General features: G+C 51.3%; 1 pseudogene; it reads right to left on the bottom strand.

Moving 5' to 3' along the window:
- Window positions 1-2540: 2540 nt before the first annotated feature.
- Window positions 2541-13305, bottom strand: part of LOC125117759 (pancreatic progenitor cell differentiation and proliferation factor-like) — a 76719-nt pseudogene continuing 65954 nt past the window's right edge.

Here is a 13305-nt window from a genome sequence, read left to right as displayed (position 1 = left end):
TCCCGGGGACCATGCGGAAAGCCTACCTGCACTGATGCTGGAAGATGCTTTTCCTCCTCGAGACTTGCCCCTGCCCCCGCCTGGTCTCCAGACCAGTAGCCACATCAGAAACTGTATGGTCCAACTGGGGAAACACAGTTTCTGCTATGGGAAGAGATGCCTACTCAACAAAAAACTGTAGGACCTGGACCATATGCACGGATAGGAAGCAAGAGAGCACATGGGAAGGGGTCTTGAAGGTGATGGTGGGAGTGAGCGAATACAAGGGGAATGAGGGCAACTGATGAATGTGGGAGCATCCTTGTGCGATTCATAACTAAAGCCCTGGCAGGAACTCTTGGACCTCATCCTAATGCACGGTCACCATGACCCCTTGAAGTTTGAATATAAGGAGGAACACAGGCAATAGGAGGAGGCTCCAGACATCCTTTGTCAGGCATTTATAGGGCAGGTCGGGAGGCCCAGACAAGTGTGCGATTTGGAGCAGATTTATTGCATGAGAAGGAAATCCTATTCTTGTTCCCTAAAAGAGCCCAGAGGACACCCATTCCCCACGGCGATAGGGCGGCTCGAGTGAGGGGCATCATTGGCATCTTTGAGAAGCCAAGGGTGGCTGTCTTCGGTTGGCCAAAATTAATAGTAGAAAATACTGCCCAGGAGCTGGGGTGCCTGTAGCCAATAGGGTGATAGGATTCTGGAAAAGCAGAGGCCAAGCGGCAGCGTTACCTGTTAAGGGGCTCGTGGACCTAAATACCATAAGGGGCAACACGGCTGAACAGGTGACCGAGTGACCCAATCCCCAGGGGGCTCTGGGGATGAAAATGTTGGACTGGCCACCATTATTCTCTGACCCATAGAAATCTGTGGTGATGGCCAGTGTCTCATGATTATCTTAGGATAAGATGTGTTGCGTCTGACTGTACTCTTTGACTTGTGTGGTCAGAAAAAAATATGAGTCCCCCTCATGAAACACTTCGATCCCTCACCGAGTTTCCATATGCGAGCCAACTCTCACGCTTGGATCTTACAGATGGCATGGGAAAGTTGAGTTCTTTTGAAGAGAAATCTTGCGATTTCTTTACACATATTTAAAATCATATTCCCTGACCCCTCTCCGAAGGGACGTGTGGCCATTTCCTAGAAGAGCTGTACACGGGGGTAAGAGGAATACGCAGTATGGGGCCGACACAGATGGGACGTCTAAATAGACTGGAGGTGCGGGAAGCCAGGTGAGCATGTGGGGTTGCGCCCAAGTGTATCCACCTCACAGCTCACACCTCAGACTCACTCATCTTATCTCCACTCTTTACACGGGGGCCACCTGCTGAAGCCACTCAACCTCCCACTGTTAGACAGAGTTGGATGATGACACCAACTGCTCGGTTCCCAGTTTTGGCTAATTGCGAACTGACCTCTCAAGGGCAAGTGTGTGGGTAAGCGTGAGGGTGGAGCAGGTGCAGGTGAGGTGGGGAGAGATTTTTGTTTTTTACTGAGATTTCACTTACCTTAAGGTTAAAAAAAAAATCCATCTTAAGGAATCTTTCCCTCTTATCCATCAAATGGCAGCAGAAACAAAGCTTGTTCTTCTCCTTTTTTTTTTTTTTTTGACCTATTAGGGCCACACCCATGGCATATGGAGATTCTCAGGCTAGGGTTCGAATCTGAGCTATAGATACCGGCCTACACCACAGCCACAGCAACGAGGGATCCAAGCCACGTCTGTGACCCACACCGCAGCTCATGGCAACGCCGGATTCTCAACACCTGGACCCAGGCCAGGGGTTTGAACCTGCGTCCGCATGAATTCTAGTCAGGTTCTTAACCACTGAGCCACGACAGGAACTCCACGAAGCTTCCTCTTGAATTAAGCTTTCTTTTCTTGGAGTTCTTGAATGCATAAGAAGATAATATTATCTGGCCGCAGGCTATTAAGAGAGCTCTTTACAACTGATTCTCACCCGAGACCTTAGCCACCAGGAGTATCACCGAATCTCATTTGTCATTCTTCCATGATGTGACAAGCTCTAGTGTATTTAACTGGCAGTCATGCCAAGGGGAAGCTTCCTTATTCATTCTGAGGGGAGGTTAACAAAGCTCTTCCCAGCACACTTCTGCACCAATGCAGTTTTTTGGGGTGCTTATGTGTAAGGAGAGCAGTGGATCCACGTTGGGGAGACAATTAGCCGTTCCACTTCGAGTGCCCTCTAGGGAGGTGGAATGAATGACCTTTGATGATCTTGTCCAGGGGTTTCCAGAGGTTTTTTTTTTTTTTTTTTTTTTTGGTGCTCTGCGTTTGTTTTCCACTGGGTGCAAGGCCCAGAGTTATGGGGTATCAGAAAGGCTCTCGTGTGGCTTGGGATCGTGAAGAGCCGGGTTCTCTCACTTTCTTTTTGGTGCTGTTTTGTTATTAAAGAACCCAACTGCTGCCTCTGGCTGCAGCCCTTTAGTCTCAGGAAGGGGAGTGGAGGGGAGGGGCTCTGATGAGCCCAGCGCCTTGGAAGGAAGCCTGGCAGCTGGGGGTGGCAGATGGTGGCGGCCGCTCAGGACGGAGGCCTGCAGTTGGGTGTGCCCGGCTGGCTGCCAGGTTGCTGCTGCCCCACCACTTCCCGAGCCAGGTCGCAGGTGATCCTGTGGGGGAGGCCCCGGCAGATTCCGAGGGCCCCGGGGACTCCGGCACCATGGCCAGGAGTGGGAGCGTGGGCTTCCCGAAAAAGAAGCTAGCCCACCAGTGTCCCGGGTCACCTTTGGGGAGACCTGAGAGCAGCAGAGTGAGGTCAGGCTGCTGCAGCCCACTCCCCCGACAGTCCCACCGGTACAAAGGGGAGCAGAACTGCACTCACCCGGGGGGCGGGGGATGGCTTCTCCGGGGCACTGGGCACGGCTGCAGGAGCTGTTACTGCAAGTGGCGCCCAGGTGGCAGCGGTAGTGGTTGTGGGTGGCCACGAACGAGCGGCTCGAGGGGATGGCTGCCGTGCTCTTGCTTGTGGGCTGCTGGGAATCTCGGCGGCGACCCCTCGCGGGCCTCAGCGCAGGATCACCGACAGTGGGGCCGGGGACACGAGGCCACGGAACCCATCTGCGCTGGAGACCGCAGACGGGCCGCTCCACGACTCAGACGCGCCGGCCACACACGCGTGGATGCGCCCCGCCCCCGCCCGCCCCTTATCTTCCAGATTTTTTTGGTCTATGGTGATAATACCAAGTTGGTCATTGTGACAGTGATTTCATACATACTGATTTCTGCCTTAGGTTTGCTAGAATTTCCACTGCTCAGAAGGGAGAGGAGGCACTGCGAGAAATGTTATTTTGAGAACAGATGACGAGCAGACAGCACCTGGGGCCAAGTGCCTGCGTCTTGGAGAAATTCATAAAAGTCTAGGAAGGGCATTGACCCACACCTGCCCTGGAGCTTAGCAAAGCAGCGCCAAGTTATAGTTGATCTACACTGTCGTGCCAATTTCTGCAGTGGCAGAAAAGTGACTCAGCCACACATTCTCGTCTATACTCTTTTCCATCATGGTCTATCGTGGGAGCTTGGATGTAGTTTCCTGTGCTCTACAGTAGAAACTTGTTTATTCATTCTAAATGTAATAGTTTGCATCTACTTACCCCAGACTTCCAGTACCTCCCACTCCCTCCCCCTCCCCCTTGGCAACAAGTCTGTTCTCCATGTCTGAGTCTGTTTCTGTTCCGTAGGTAGGTTCATTTGTGCCATATTTTAGATTCCATATATAAGTAATATTATATGGCATTTATCCTCTTTCTGACTCACTCTACTTACTATGAAAAGCTCTAGTTGCATCCATGTTGCTGCAAATGGCATTATTTCATTCTTTTTTATGGCTGTGTAGTATTCCATTGTATATATGTACTGCATGTTCTTAATCCATTCATCTGCCAATGGACATTTAGCCATGTCTTGGCTATTGTGAAGAGTGCTGCAGTGAACATAGGGATGCCTGAATCTTTTTGAATTATAGTTTTGTCTGGGTATATGCCTAGGAGTGGAATTGCTGGATCATATGTAGTTCAATATTTAGTTTTCTGAGGAACTTCCAGAATGCTTTCCAGAGTGGTTGTACCAGTTTATACTCTCACCAGCAGTGTAGGAAGGTTCCCTCTTCTCTGCACCCTTTCCAGCACTTGTTATTTGTATACTTACTAATGATGGCCATTCTGACCGGTGTGAGGTAATACCTTACTGTAATTTTGATTTGCATTTCTCTGATAATTAGCGGTGTTGATCATCTTTTCATGTGCCTCCTGGCCGTCGTCCGTGTGTCTTCTTTGGAGAAATGTCTATCTAAGTCTTCTGTCCGTTTTTCGGTTGGGTTGTTTTTTGGTTGTTGGCTTGTAAAGACTTAAATATGACATAACACCATAAAAACTCTCAGAAGAGAACATAAGCAAAACATTCTCTGACATAATCCATAAAAATATTTCCTTAGATCAGTCTCCCAAAGCAATGGAAATAAAAACAAAAATAAACAAATGGGACCTTGGAGTTCCTGTCATGTGCAGTGGTTAACGAATCCGGCTAGGAACCATGAGGTTGTGGGTTCGATTCCTGGCCTTGCTCAGGGGGTTAAGGATCTGATGTTGCTGTGAGCTATGGTGTAGGCTGGGATCTGGTGTTGCTGTGGCTCTGGCATAAGCCGGTGGCTACAGCTCCGATTAGATCCCTAGCCTGGGAACCTGCATATGCTACGAAAGCAGCTCAAGAAATGGCAAAAAGACAAAAAAAACACCCAAAAACAAAAACAAAAAAAACCCCACAAATGGGACCTAATCAAACTTACAAGCTTTTGTACAGCAAAGGAAACTGTAAACAACACGAAAAGACAACCTGCAGAATGGGAGAAAATATTTGCCAACCAGGCAACCGGCAAGGGTTTAATCTCCAAACTATGGAAACTTCGTATTTTAATTTAGTCTTTTGCAGATTTCTGATGATGGAAGGTAAGTTGAATGAACAGGTCACGGGGAGCAAAGACTGAACACTCAACTCCTCTTGCCTTCAAGCTCTTGTTTGCCCTTGAAAGTGATGGCACGTTGGAGGCCCACGTGAGCGGCTCTGCATCTTGACTCGACGACGGTGGCTGTTATGTGACTGCTCTTTTGATCCTCAGGGCCTTGGAGAATATGCTGTTTCTCAGAAAGGGTGTGAAAGGTGTTCAAGTGAGTTTGGGGTGGGGCTTCTCTGAGGGGAGGAGGTATATTCTGGGACCAGGGTTTCTTTTTTGAGGACGTAAGTGGCAGGCAGTTCCTCAGGATCTCAGGGCTGCTGCTCCCTGTGTCTGAAGGTGTTTTGCCTTCTCGGTTGGCCTGAGAAACCCACAGCACCGCGTATAAGCTTCTAAAATGCAGCTAGCTTTTAGGGAACTCCACTTTCAAACCTACAACAAGTGTTCGGCAGAGAAAACCCCCAGTTCTTTGCTGTACATACAGAAGGCAAGGCAGTCCGGCAGCCATGCATCTCAACCTGCGAGGAATGAAACCTAGTTTTTAGTGGGGGGTCCTTTTCTTCCCTCTTTAGGGATCGTTTAAGAAAGAGCCCTGTAGTCACCCCGAGATGCTTTTCCACTGGGCTTCTCAAATGTTGGTGGACGCATGAACGCCCTGGGAACCATGTTAAATGCAGGCTGTGACCTAGTGGGTCTGGGGGCGACCTGGGATTCTGCATTTCCATCAAGCTCCTGGGTGACACCAGTGCTGTGGTCTTGGGACCACTCATTCATCAGTAAGGCTCTAAAGTGCTGCTCTTGTCCGTGTGTCTCCTAAACTTCCAGGATTTGTCAGCCTGTGACTAGCAAGGCAGCTACTGTAGCACCATTAATTCCCAAATAGAAATCTATTTGTTAATAGGTTAATTCCCCTGAGGCTTGTGTCCAGACCTTTATCTCCGTATCCCTTCTGTTTGGGGTTAAATCGTGAGCCAACCTTAAGGATATGTTTGATATTAATGCCCAGTGTCCCCAAATAGGGTCTTTGCTGCTGTCATCAAGTTAAGATGAGGTCACTGGGGCGGGCTCTAATCTGCAGGGACTGATGTCCTAATGAAATGGGCAAATTTGGGCAAAGAGACAGCACAGTGGGAGGATGATGCGAGGAGAGACAGGGAGAAACGCCCCGGGACCATGTTCTGGGCGCCCCTGCATGAAACGCCTCCCGCAGCAAAACTGTGAGTCACACGCTCCGCTGGGCCCCTCTTTTCCTGGGTCCGTGGGGCGTAACTCCCTGGCCGTCACCCTCAGTAGTGGCTCTACTAGCTTGGGGCTGGGAGGGGAAGGGCTGAGAGTCTGACTCTGGCTTTGGGGGGCCTTTTAGGGGGGCAGCTTGCTTCTTCCCGGCATCTCACAGTCACCTTTTTTCTCTGCCCCCCTCTTTCCTTGGGTGGTCATTCCCCTCACCCCCTCCAGCTTCACAAAACCCCTCCCAGCTCCTTCCTTGCTTCTTAAAATACTGTGCAGAGTCATTCATTTACTCAAAAAGTATTGATGGATCACTTGCTACATTTCAGGCACAGCTTTAGGCATATTGCAATTAAACAGGACACGGGGAGGTCTCTGACCCCACTCATCAGAATTATCCAAGCCCAGGAGTTCCCGCTGTGCTGCGTCTCTGCAGTGCCAGGATGCAGGTTTGATCCCCAGCCCGGCACAGTGGGTTAAAGAGTCTGGTGTTGCTGCAGCTGCAGCTTTGATCACAACTGTGGCTCAGATCTGCTCCCTGGCCCGGGAACTCCACATGCCCCAGGGCAGCCAAAAAAAAAAAGAAAGAGATCTCCAAGCCCAGACCCCTGTTGACAAGGTTTGGGGTCCTCAGCCGAGTAAGTTATTCTCTGATGGTTGGACTTTGAGATGCAGACGCTGGTCCAGGGCTGTGCTCTGGGCGTGAGGTGGGTCATTGACTTGCAGTCAGGACATGGGCCACTCAGTGTGTTCACACCCGCCTTCCAGGGCCTGCGGCCTTGAGCTTGTCCAGCGCGCGTGCGAGCGCGCGCGCACACACACGCACACACACGAATAAGTCTTAGATACTTTTGTTTCTTGCTCTTAAAAATACTTAAATCTGTTCATCTTTTTATTTGTATACGTTTCTCAAAATATTCAATGAGGAATCCCATCAAGTGTTTGATTAAATTTAATGTTTCTTTATTGATATTAAAACTCATTTCCAGGAGTTCCCGTGATGGCTCAGTGGTTAATGAACCTGAGTAGTATTCACGAGGACGTGGGTTCGATCCCTGGCCTCACTCAGTGGGTTAAGGGTCCCGTGTTGCCCTGAGCTGTGGTGTAGCAGATGCGGCTTGGATCCCGCATTGCTGTGGCTGTGGTGTAGGCCGGCAGCTGCAGCTCCGATTCGACCCCTAGCCTGGGAACCTCCATATGCCAGAGATGTGGCCCTAAAAAGACAAAAGACAGAAAAGAATTCATTTCCAGGACTGATGTTAATATTCATCACATCAGACATCGTGACCGAAACCCCAGTCTGGAGTGCGAAGTGTATTAATTGTTTTAGGGTCCTCACGGTTTTCTTCTTCTTCGAAATCTTAACAGGAGGAGTTCCCTGGTGGCCTAATGGTTAAAGATCTGACATTGTCACTGCTGGGGCATGGGTTTGTGCCCTAACCCCAGAACTTCTGCATGTTGCAGGCAGCTAAAAAAAAATCTTAAAAAGAAATACGTTTTCGTTCTTTCTTTTCTTCTCTTTATGGCTGCACCTGTGGCATATGGAATTTCTCTGGCTAGGGGTCAAATCGGAGCTGCAGCTGAGGCCTAGGCCACCGTCATGGCAAGACCAGAGCCAAGCCACATCTGCAACCCATGCTGCAGCTTGTGGCCACGCTGGATCCTTAACCCACTAAGCGAGGCCAGGGATCGAACCTGCCTCCTTACAGAGACAACAGTCAGGTCCCTAACTCACTGAGCCACAATAGGAACTCCTACATTTTCTATATTCAAGACTTTTCTCTTTCTGTTTCACTGAATGATGACGGTAGATTTTAGTTCCCAGTGTCTGCCCCAGGAACCAGGCCTGGAGATCGTAAAAGTACCACCTTCTGGAGTTCCCGTGGTGGCTCAGCAGTAACAAACCTGACTAGGAGCCATGAAGACTCGGGTTGGATCCCTGGCCTCGTTTAGTGGGTTAAGGATCTGGCGTTGCTGTGAGCAGTGGTGTAGGTCACAGGTGTGGCTTGGATCCAAAGTTGCTGTGACTGCGGTGTAGGCTGGCAGCTGTAGCTCCAATCAGACCCCTATCTTGGGAACTTCCATATGCTGCAGGTGCAGCCCTAAAAGAAAAAAAGTATGACCTTCTCCTTCCCCTAACACTCCGTATCTCTCTTTCCCCCCGCACAGAGGAAGGTGCTGTTTTACAAGGATTTGAGATGTGGAGCACGAAGGGGGGCTTGGGAGGAGGTGATGGGGTTGGATGGAGCAGAAGGGGCGATCCTGGTGTAGAGTAACTGAGTAGCCCTGGAGATGCACTTAGCTGTGAGGTGTGGTCGCTAATACTCCATCCAGCCGGGGAGTAAATGCCTCATCTTTGGAAGGGAAGCAGATCAGTGCGGCAGAGCCTCCACGACAGGGAGAGCCAGGGCAACTCCACCGAGCACAAGGATGTCCTGTCCTTGGTGGGACCAGGGGCTTGTGTCAACGCAATGCTTCCTTCGCGGGGGGTCTGAAAGTAGGTTAGCCGAACTAAATAGCGTTCTTAGGGATGTGGTTGACGTAGTCTGCCACAGACTCCTTATCTCCTCGTGAACTGGAGGAATTTGCAAACCGGCACGGTCAGCAGGCCACTTTGAGTAGCAGTGCCGTGGCCCAGCTCTGCTCCCGTCCACTGGGTCATTTCCTATCAGCTCTCTGTGCAGTTAAACTTCCGCTGACGTCCAGCGTCTGGGAGCATAAGCTTTGCCCCCACTCTGCTCTCCTAACACACTTTTTCTTTTTCTTCTTTGTCCCCCCAGGGTGGGGAGGTTGATTCATCTTAGTAGATCTTGACAGGTTGCACCTGACTACGTGTATTTCGTCTTCCCAGATGTCCAATCTGTGTCAGCTAAGAAACATCTGAAGTGCTGACAAGGCTCTTACAAACATCACAGCTATCACTTCAGAGTCGGGAGGATTAATTCTTCTTAATTATGTGTGTGCCACGCCATCCTTCATATTTATTGATGCTGTCTGGTCATGTCCGGGAGATTTATAGGCATGTAAAGCCATCCTGCATAGAAGAAACCACAAACAACCTGGCTACCTTTGCTGTCTTTTTGCACCAGACAAACATTATGCAATTATTACCGAAACTCCTTAATAAATAGGCACTGGCTTCTCTACGTTTCCTCTTGGGGGCCCTGGAAGGGGAGTTTGGGAATTTAGGATTTTCTTTTCTGCAATTCTTATTTCTTTTCTCCTGTGGCGGAGGTAAAAACCCACTCTCTCCTGTTAAAGCGTTTCACTTCTGGTTCCGGGAATATTCTTGAGAATCATATCCAAGGTCACTAGGTAGAACTGAATTTTTTTTTTTTAATATAGAGGGCCACAGGTTTTCAGATCCTCAGGTGTGACATGGCCGACTTTCAGACAATCGGAAGGAAACAGACTGTAGGATAACAGCCTCACGGAGATTGGAACTGAAGTGAACATCAGCCAGCCCAGCGTTTCTTCCTCCTGGCTGCCTGTCACCACCCTTCAACACCGAGGGATTCGGAGTCAGGAGTGATGCCCCAGCATCTGCAGTCTTTAAAGCCTGATGGAGGGGTCTTGGGTGCATCTGGGTTTAAAGACATGGATGAGAGCCTCTCTCCCTCTAGGGAGGAGAGGGGCTCTGGGTGTATGTGCCGTGATGTATGAGTCCAAGCTTTTATCAGTGGGGAAGCCCAGGCCTTGGAAAAGGACCATGCAGCCGAGGTGCTGGGGTTCGTCCGGTCCAAACATTCTCACAGTAAGCACTTGCGTGGAAACGCTGTGCTAAGTTCTTAATGTGTTATCTTCCAAAAGATCACTGTAATTTATGTAATTCTGTGCAGTGGGAGTCCTTGTCATGATTTTGTAGATGGGAAAACTGAGAATCAGAAAGTTTTGGTAACTTGGAGTTCCCGCCATGGCTCAGTGGTTAACGAACCTGACTAGTATCCATGAGGATGTGGGTTCGATCCCTGGCCTCACTCAGTGGTGTTGCCGTGAGCTGTGGTGTAGGTCGCAGATGCGGCTCGGATTCCGAGTTGCTGTGGCTGTGGTGTAGGCTGGCAGCTGCATCTCCAATTCTACCCCTAGCCTGGGAACCTCCATATGCCGTGGGTGCAGCCCTCAAAAGACAAAAAAAAAGAAAGAAAGTTTTGGTAACTTGACCAAGATGACGTAAATCATCTTAAGCAGGAGTCAGGGTTTGAACCCACGCCTCCTGTTTGAAGATTCTTGTTCTTACCTTCCTGCTGGGGGGAAAAGACCAGTTAGGGGGCTTGCGGTGGCGGCAGCAGGACCCCGGGGCTTTTCCTTGGAGGGCAGATCATGTAAGGTCTGCGTGTGAGCAGGCACACACACTGAAGCGTGGTGGTTTGGGAAGTACAGTCTGATTATCGTTGCGGAAGAAAACAAACCCAGATAATGGAACGGGAGGAAAAAGAAGGGCTAGAGAAAAACAAGTGGGGGGACTATGATGAAGGGTGCGGGGTCACAGGGAGATGATGACCAAGAAGAGATGGACGGGGGGCCCTGGACCCACTAGGTCCAAGCAGTTTCCTGGTCCCGCAGAGTCTCAGCGAGGGTGGGGGTCGGGAGGGATGGGGGGAGGACAGCACACCCCATGCAGGGCCACCTGGGGCCGGGGAGGGGCAGGTGCAACCTGGGAACAGAGTGGCCACACAGGGGCTGCGGGAGGCAGGCTTTCTAGTGACAAGAGGGTGGGGTTCCCCCCATTTCCCATGAAGCCATGAGGTTGGCTTGTCTAAATCATTCCCCGGGCAGGTGGGGAACCAAAACCCCCTCCTCAAAGGTCAAGCAGCCACCCAGTCGCTGTTTGGCCACAGGACCTTCTCTGCGGGAGCTGATTGGTTGGGTGCTTCTAGTGAGGCCACTGGAAGCCGGCCGCCCACTTTCACCAGGGGTCACGTCAGCACATCCCACTGCACCTGCACTTCAGGCCTCAGCCCTCAGCTGGTCCTTCTTCAGAGGGTTGCGCTGATGACAAAGCTGGGGTCACTGACGTGAAACTAGAAAGCACACCATCAATGGAGAAGGTGTTGAGGAGGAGAGCTGGAAGCTGGCTAGTTGCTCATTTGCTTTCCTCCCAGAGCTGCGCGGAGTTCTTCAAGTCTGACGTTTTAATTCTGCTTTACAACCAGGCATTAATTTTTCCAAGTCTACCCGGTGTGGGTGAGATTGCTCAGGCCCACTCACTCCTGGCTCATCTGTGGGTCAGCTCGTCCTTGTGCCTGTCGGCCAAGTCGGCGCAAGACCGAGGCCGTGATGGTATGGAAGGATTCCATGCTTAGATTTATTTTTTTCTTGAAAAAAATCCTACCTGAAGAACTGGCGGGAGAAGTCACATTAGTACCAGAGGTAAAATATAAGGACTAAATACAATTTCAAATTTTCACAAAAAGATCATTTTTACGTTCAGTCGTCATGAATCTTTCCCTTATTGGAGTATTCTTTTGGCGTGACCACGGGATGTGGGAGTCCCTGGGCCAGGGATTGAACCCACGCCACAGCCGTGACCTGAGCCACAGCCATTACAATGCCAAGTCTTTAATCTCCAGGCCACCAGGAAACTCCTAAACCCTGTAAAATGAAACCTAAAGTGTAACTCTACTCCCCAAACATGATGGCCCTTGCGATCCTCTAAAGGGTGGCAGCTGCTGATGCATTGTGTGGCCGCGGGGCTGGGCGCGATGGGGGCATGTGCACAGGTGTGGAGCACAGAGAAATCGAAATGTAAGCGTTGGTGAAGCATTTTATTCCGGCTGAAGGGGAAGTGATTCAGAGCCTTGTGTGGAATCTGCAGTCACGATTTATAAAGGGAGATTAAAAAAGCAAGAAGCAGTGAAGCCAGGGTTTATGGATTCGTAGATGAGGGGATAAACGGGAATATAAAATGAGAAACATTGCAGTCCAAAGTCACAGGCCTGGATTGGAGTCTTGACTCCATCAATAACTCGCTGGTCAGATATTTATCCTCTGCCAGCCCCAGTGTCCTTATTTAAAAAATGGGTGCATCCCCCCCGTCTGCCCTGTAACCTCCCTGGACTGGGATCAAAGGATGAACGATAAGAAAGAAATACTGTTTCAGAGACTGTACACCAGCTTTTATTTTTTATTGTATTATTTGCAATAGCAGCTGCGGCGGTTTGGGGGGGGGCTATTCGTGTGGGAGTCGGGGGGCCGGAGGCGTGATGATTTCGTCTCCACCTAAAGAGCCTCAAGCATCCCCACATCAGGTGTTTCCAAAGGACGTTCACTTGGTGGGGGAGGCGAGCAGAGAACGGTCAACACCGCGGTGCGCAGGTGACACCTGGGCACTTACCAGATTGGGGGGGCGGGGGCGGGCAGCCCTATCACGTGTCCCCGGGGCCACGTGATACGTCGGGGGCGGAGACACTGCACGCGCAGGAGGCCATGTTCCAGCAGGGAAGCCTGCCCTCTGGTCTCCCTTCCGAGGGGACCCCGCTAGTACCGCACGTCGGGGAGGCCAAGGCCATCCCGGGGCCAACAGGCTGGCCTCAGAGGCGGCGGTCGCGGGAGGAACCTGAGAAAACCAGCTGTCCCAGCCCCTCCTGCCCAGCAGGGGCTCCCCGTCCCGCTGACGGCTGATGGCGGAGCGTCCTGCGTGGCGCCCCACGGGTGCCCCGGCCACTGGGGCTCCGGGACTCAGGGCTAAGGAGGAGGGCCGATGCAGGAGCCGCTGCAAGGGCCCGAAGCCCGCACTCCGAGGCTTGCACACTGGCAAACGCTACTTAGCGGCCGCGTGGAGGGCTGTCCGCAAGGTGTTTATTCCTGCCCCCAGTTCACCGAGCTGCCCACTGGCCTGCAGGCTGGAAGGTAAGTGGGTGGCATGGGCTCCTGCTGGAAGAGAGTCCCCGGGGGTCTGGATCCCAGCTAGGAGCAGGGGGAGCAGCAAGGCACTGCAGCCCTGACTCCCCATCTGACCTGGCCTTGACCTTGAGGCACTATCCAGAGGCAAAGCACTGGGAGGAGTGGACTCTGGGTTTTCCCTTCTGGAAACCACAGGGCACATCAGCACAGCAGGGAGCCAGGGACGCAGAAGCTCAGGCCCAGGGGTGCCGTCCCCCGACCCTACCCACCC

Source organism: Phacochoerus africanus, chromosome 16 (assembly GCF_016906955.1).
Source record: "Phacochoerus africanus isolate WHEZ1 chromosome 16, ROS_Pafr_v1, whole genome shotgun sequence".
NCBI lineage: Eukaryota > Metazoa > Chordata > Mammalia > Artiodactyla > Suidae > Phacochoerus > Phacochoerus africanus.
The sequence above is the reverse complement of the archived record's forward strand: the minus strand, read 5'-3'. Positions and strand labels throughout refer to the sequence as shown.